Source organism: Embiotoca jacksoni, unplaced genomic scaffold (genome assembly GCF_022577435.1).
Source record: "Embiotoca jacksoni isolate LCO1_2020_lvr unplaced genomic scaffold, fEmbJac1.0.p SCAF_5, whole genome shotgun sequence".
In the NCBI taxonomy this organism is placed as follows: domain Eukaryota; kingdom Metazoa; phylum Chordata; class Actinopteri; family Embiotocidae; genus Embiotoca; species Embiotoca jacksoni.
Window position 1 is genome coordinate 16,368,416 of NW_027185403.1, and position 7,010 is coordinate 16,375,425.

Genomic DNA, 7,010 nt, shown 5'->3' on the forward strand with positions numbered 1-7,010 from the left:
TATCATTTTAATTTAATTTACACCATAATCTGATGACATCAGATGTAATGCAACTGACATGATGTCTGAAATGCACTCTAACCAGTGCTTTAGAGCATCTCTGCCTCTAATGATGCTTATTATTAAATAAAATGTCGACTGGATTTACTCCACAAACTTTCCTCAGCATGAAAGCTCATGGTTTCACCACAATACAATAGATACTGTATGTAACAATCCTTCCCACACCATGCACTCATGCTCTACATAGCATTTCTATTTGCTTTGTTTTCTAGCATAATAAGTTAGGACTCTGTTTCTCTTATAGTGAGGCCATTTCTCTTCCCCTCTCCACATCTATTGTCTCTCCTCGCTAGACCATAATGATAAAAAAGAATGACAGTAAAACACTGTGACATTTCAAATCTCTGCATTGAGCTGGTTGTCAAGGAGATGTCACAGTGAGATGTGTTGGGTAAAAGAGGAAGTGCTCTTTTAAAAGAGCGTTTACCCAGCCACTGGAGGTGTAATGTGCCTGCCATTAGGGCTCTGCAGGCAAACATGGAGTGTCAGAAACACACGAGGCTGCACCCTTCCTAAACTCCAGAGGTCTTCGGAGTCCTGTTCGTGATCCATTACAGTCTATTGTCATTGTTGCAGTCAGCAGACGGCCACAACATGACAAACACACTTTTAATATCTGCGTCCGAGAAGCACGATTTCATCAACCAGACGTGGACCTATAGACCTTTTCCCTCCCTTCGCTCCCTCGGATCACTTCCCTCCCTGCGTGGAACTGCTGGACTCGTGGCCTCCGTTTAGAGAGAAGCGGTGATGAAATTGATGGAAAGTGCCAAAACCTATTGTTGATAAAAGATGCATACTGCTGTGTTGTGTTGGGGATATAGCAAGACAGGCTGAAAGGCAGATAGACTGAAGCAGCTGTCAAAATGGTTGTTTGTAGCCCCGCGTGTACGGTGCTTTGGGGAAATAATAAACTGCATCATTAGAACCCCTGTCATTCACACGTTGTTTGCACCAGGCTGACTGTAAATACCCACACCAATGCATCACACACACAGAGCACAGGTCAGAATCATTAGGTGGCTAATTTAGCAAAGAAAAACAGATCTTCTGAATCCATGTGCAGGTGGAATCACAAAGTGGGCCACTGCAGCCATAAATTAATGTCAAATTCCATCTTCTATATGTCACAGTATAATAAATTGCAATTCTGCTTTCTGAGGCCTCCACATGCTCAGTCATAACAATTAGGAGCTTCAGTAATTCATACTTGCTTTTATAAAATGGCAGATTTTTTGGGATTAAATTGCACCTGGCAGGTTTCTGGCCTGTTGCTCATGGGAATAAATTGTTGGATTTTGGAAATGTGCTGTTAAAAGGTTACTGGCAGCAAACCTCGAACTTTTAACGTAGTCGCTGAATTAATGAGTCAGCATTCCAGCACAGGACATCGGTGCCACCATATGGCATCACCTGAATGAGCCCAACCAGTGATCCAGACGACCTCCTGACGCCTGTGCGTGTTTGTGTCTGTGGCCGGTCTGTGCCACACCCCCTTCTCCTCGGATGCGGTGGTATGATCCAGGGATACTGTTATAGCAGCACCGAGCCTCACCAGCAACAGCATCAGCCGTCAGCCTCATCGGGGTTCAACTGCGGCTAAACGCACCGCGCTGGGCTCCCTGTCACAGCACAGCGGAGCTGGCTCGCGGTACAGCCCCTGCAAGGAGATCCCTTCCTCTCCGCGCAAATCGTTTCGTCGTCCTCTATCGGCATTCCAGAGCGAGCAGCATCAGCATCAGCACCGCCGCCTCGAAACCAGACCCACAGAGAGAGGTGTCTCATCCACGTTTTAACAGGAGCACCGGGTCTCACGTCTGATTTCTACCGCGGGATTGCACAAGTCTTCAGCGTTTGCGGGCTGTTTATAGCATGGAATCGGACTAAAGGAATGGCTTTACGTCGGGAAGGTAAGCGTCATGTTCAGTTCTGGCCTTTTAGTGGGCTCATTGAGGGGGAGATCGGCTACAATGTTGCTCGGCTAAACGAGACATGGGTGCTGAGACAACGTGAGTTCACAGGAAATGGTTATTATCAGCTGCTCTTATGTGCTGTGCGGCGCTATGACCCGTGTGTGTGTGTGTGTGTGTGTGTGTGTGTGTGTGTGTGTGTGTGCGTGCGTGTGTGTGTGTGTGCGCGTGCGTGCGTGTGTGACAGAGAGACAGACAGAGAGAGAGAGAAAGAGAAAGAGAGCGCGTGTGCGTGCATGTGTGTGTGTGTATGGTGCGGTTTTATGAAAATCAGTGCGCCTCCTTTGAAGTGTGTGGATGCAGACTTTGTGCATACACTGTGTTTGACAACCAGTCTGAATGATGACAATTCAGGCACAGTACGGAGCAGCAGGCTGCCTGCTTCATGTGTACAAGTGCCGTATAGTCGTTTTGCTTCAGCAGCCTGAGTTGTTTTGCTCCAGTTCTGGCTCGTCCACTCCATCTCCATCAGCACTAAGATCCAGGGGGTATAGATCTCTCTGACGCGTGCCTTCTGTCTTCCAACATCAATGCAGCCTATCGGGCCGGACTAGACATTATCCCCACCACAGGTCCAACAGGCACGTCAGGACACATTTCAGCACCGTGGCCCGCTGCTAAACGTCTATTTTTACATCTCCTCCACATATGTCCAACTTCTACCCCTCTGGATGACGCTGCAGCCCGTGAAGCAATTTCTTGACTAAATTATTGAGCTGCATGATATTTATTTTTCACATTGGCGCAGTTTAAAAAATGTACGCGGGTAAATAATTAACGGCAGCAAAAGCATTTTGATAAATCATAATTATTGTGAAGGCAGCACAAATTGCACCACGATGGATATGCTCTGATAGATTTAAATTAGACCTCCTCACTTCTCTCCTTCACAGTAGATTATGAATAATTGCGCCTAGTAAAACCACTGAAGGCATATTTTCAAAAAAATAAATAATTAAATAAGGAACACAACTAAATAAACCATAAATATTTCTTAGGAATTCCCAAATTCTTCCATTAAACTCTCAGAAGCATCTCCTACCGTTCCGGCAAGGTTTGTTAATCTTACCTCACTTGGGAATGGAAAGGAGCTTTGTGTTTCATTTAAAAATGCAAATGCTTGTAATCAGAAACTACAATTTGTAAGTATCTGTAATCCACAGATCTAATGCACTACTGCTCCGGCCACTGCACACATCTTTCAGAGGACTGTATTGATGTTTGGATTGTTTCACCCATCAGGTATACCTGCGCTCCACCATAATACTTGGGGATCTGAAAAAAAACAAACAGCAGCTTTATTACAAGCCTGTACAGATTTGAATGCAGTGTGTCGTCAGTGTAGCACCGTGTGTCACGGCCCAAACCTGTCGTTGCTCACAATGACATGGGAGCCGTGCTTAATTCATCCTCGGCTCGCACGGTATTGATAGTCATGATAAAAATCAGGCAGTCTGTCTTAGCTCTTTGTGATTAATAGAGTGCATCTGTTCAGGAGGTGAGATAACACACACACACACACACACACGCACGCACGCACGCACGCACGCACGCACGCACACACACACACACACACACACACACACACACACACACACACACACACACACACACACACACACACTCTCTCTCCTTCTGGGTCTTATATCCATTCAAAATGCCCAGGCACACATTACACACATGCACACTTACAGTCACATGTACACTGAATAGGGAAATGATGTAGATGTAGTATTGGACCTTTGGAGGTTGATGACTGGAGCTTTACAGTCATTTCCCCCACTGCACGGTCCAGTATAGTGTTGGTTAGCCATGCGTCATAAGAGAGGGCTTTTCATTCTACTGAATGGCCAAGTGTGTGTGTATGTGTGTGTGTGTGTGTGTGTGTGTGTGTGTGTGTAAGCTGGTTGGCCACATGTGGATGACTTTTTAGGCCCTGCAGGGTAGCTGCACCAGAGATGGTGATGAACAGTGATTAAGTGCATATTTTAAATGGCCCACGCCTAACAATTAGAGGACAGGTCTTTGAATTGAAATGCCACATCACCAATTAAATTCTGCGTACAGGCTACTGATAAGACATTTCTGTCAGTCAACCAACTCACCACATGACCAATCAATCAGTTAGTAAGATATTCAGGATTTTAACTGGTGCCAACACACTCTGGTCTCCCCTCGGCAGCAGTTAGCGGTCAGCGGTTGTCACAGGGCTAATTATCTGCTGCAGTTGTTACACACTCACTTTTTAATTTTCAGAGCTGTTGTTGTTAAGTGGGTAGTGCATATGGCATTTTGAAAATCCACAGTAGCTGCTCGCCTCCCTGGCTTGGAGTCACATCATTATTTCTGTGCAACTTCCTAACAATTTCGGTCTGGAGTGCCGATTGTTGGGATACTGGCGTTTTGCCTCGGCTGTCAGCAGATCCCATTGTCCTGAGTCAAGAAGCCACTAACAAAAAAAACACAAAAAAAATCATTGCTTACGTCTAATAATTTGTGTTTTTCTGAGATTTGAGTGATATTGCATGGCCTTTGGATAGTGCAGTGCTGTGCGAGACAGCGGGGGAGTTCTTTTTGTTATCCAGCCCTGCATTATTTATGAATTTTCATTCCAGGAATGCAGTAGCCGCTGGCACTGTAATGCTCCTTTCTCCCATGGAATCGCTTGCACACTTCCCTTCTGACCCACAAGTTCTCTGCAAAACTAAATTTCCTTAATAAAATTGGGGTCATGAATTAGTGAGAGCACACTGTGAAATGCATCAGAGGTTGTTTATGATATAGAGTAGTACACTTAGTGCTGCTGTCAGAGTTTAAGCTCGCAGGCAATATGAGGCCCAGTGGGAGTTTTGATCCCTCCTCTCTCTCCTTCTCTCTCCCTCTGCATGTCCATCATATGGCAAGAATGTAATTTCTGCAAAAGCAGAAAATGTGTCAGAGTGTTCGCCACCCTGCTGATAATTTCAAAGTAAGAGTGCTCATACCAGTCGGGTAATCAGACTGCTGGACCACTAGACATGCAGACACGAACGCACGGGCACACACAGACACTTAAATGTAACCACTATACATCTTCAAATATTTACCTTCTTGCTGCAATGCTGCTCCATCCTCAAGTGGAATTGTTTAACAAATCCTGCAGTGCTAATTACCGTTCCCTCTGTTCGTTCGGCTGTGGTTGGCCTCTGCAGTGAGGAAATTGCTGGCACTGTGAAAAGTGAAATATAAAAAGCAATAGAATATCGCCAAATTACCTTATAAAAATGCTCATATGGCAGCATAGGCCCAGTGTTTACAGTTCACATACATAGAACTTTATTGTGTGATAAATTGTGTTTACTGATAATAAGCAGTGAATATGAAAAGCTTTGGTCCAACATATGCTCATTATTCTTACAAATTGAGTGACAGCTACTTATAAAAAGACGAGTATTTTCAAAGCAATGACCTCTTTTGCAGCGTGTGTAGCCTTTTATTTGTAAGTCTCACAAATACCACATCAGTAAATATCACACATGCTTAGTCATTGACGGATCTCCTTCCAGAAGTAACATGTTTTAGAGGAAAAATCTTTTCAGTTACGAGTCTGAAAGCAAAATTTTTTTGGTTGGCTTTTTGTAATAATTTTTACCATGTAACATTTAATGGATGAAATTGGAAACATAAAATGTTTTTACATCAGGATGCTTGTAGTTTTGAAGGCTTTGCATTTCTTCTCTGTCTTTTTTCTTCTTATGATAAAGTATCCAAATACACTAGTGTTTATTTTTGTGTTGAAACCAAAAGCAACAGAGAGGGACAGAAATAGTATCAAAACCAAAATCACCTTCAGTTGCCAATGCTGCAAACACACTCAAACACACACACACCTACACACTCGTACATACAGTATATGCCCGAGGCGTTCTTCTTTAAAGTATTCGGCTGTGTCTCAACTGGCATGTCCAACCTCTCTATTCTCTCTTGTCTTCTTCCATTGGGCTGTGGGCAAGAGTCAGGAACTATATACAGTTAAAATAACTAGCAGGGTGTTGTGTGAGACTTGGTATTGTGAAAAATGCAATCAGAGCCTCCCTTCACACTCCTCCACCTTCAAACCGGTCCCCTTCCTTTCAAATTCTAGTCAGAAGACAGAAGGATCAGAGCGATGAGAGGCTTACTGGTCAAGCCCACTCTACCTCTCTTTAAAATAGGAGATTAATTTGTCAAGAGGCGTGTGTGTGTGTGTGTGTGTGTGTGTGTGTGTGTGTGTGTGTGTGTGTGTGTGTGTGTGTGTGTGTGTGTGTGTGTGTGTGTGCGCGCGTGCGTGCGTGTGCGTGCGTGTGTGTGTGTGTGTGTGTGTGTATGTGAGTGAGTGAGGAGAAGAGGAGAGCTGATAGAACACACCTAGATAGAGGGCTGAGATAGATAGAGATAATGTTGATTGATTTAAGTGTATGGTTGTGCTTGAGGACTTAATTTGCGTTCTTATATTAGATTACAGTACAAATAAGGCTGCAACTAAACATTATTTTTTTATAACTGATTAATCTATGTCCTTGATTATTTGAGGACATAATGTTCCCAGAGTCTGAAGTGATGTCTTCAAATGTTAGTCCAAAACACAAATGTATTCAGTTTATTACCACTGAGGATCAATAAAACCAGATAGTATTACAAAGAGGTGTAACCCTGAGAATGTAGAAACATTTTTCTTAAAAACATTTTTGATTATACATATTGTTTTTTGTTTTGCCTGTAAACTAGTTGTTGACTTATTGCAAGGTGTTTCTGTTATTTTGTACACTTTCAATGTTTTATAAGGGCACTTCATATTCTGTTTGATATTACTGAAACCATAACTATCATAAAAAACAGACTATGTGTAATATCTAAGCAGACACACACACAAAGAAAGCCGATGCACATCTACGTGGACACACTTCCCCCCATGAAATTTTTATTAATCAAGTCGGTGGACAACTTTAGAAGAAGAAA

The 7,010-nt window shown here is 43.4% G+C and overlaps 1 protein-coding gene across 1 annotated transcript in view; it reads left to right on the top strand.

Moving 5' to 3' along the window:
• The first annotated feature begins 1,611 nt into the window (after positions 1-1,611).
• tenm1 (teneurin transmembrane protein 1) overlaps positions 1,612-7,010 on the top strand; it is a 170,528-nt gene continuing 165,129 nt past the window's right edge. Inside the window, exon 1 of the mRNA XM_069171293.1 lies at positions 1,612-1,973. The gene's annotated coding sequence lies outside the window, so the exon portion shown is untranslated. The remainder of the gene's footprint in view (positions 1,974-7,010) is intronic.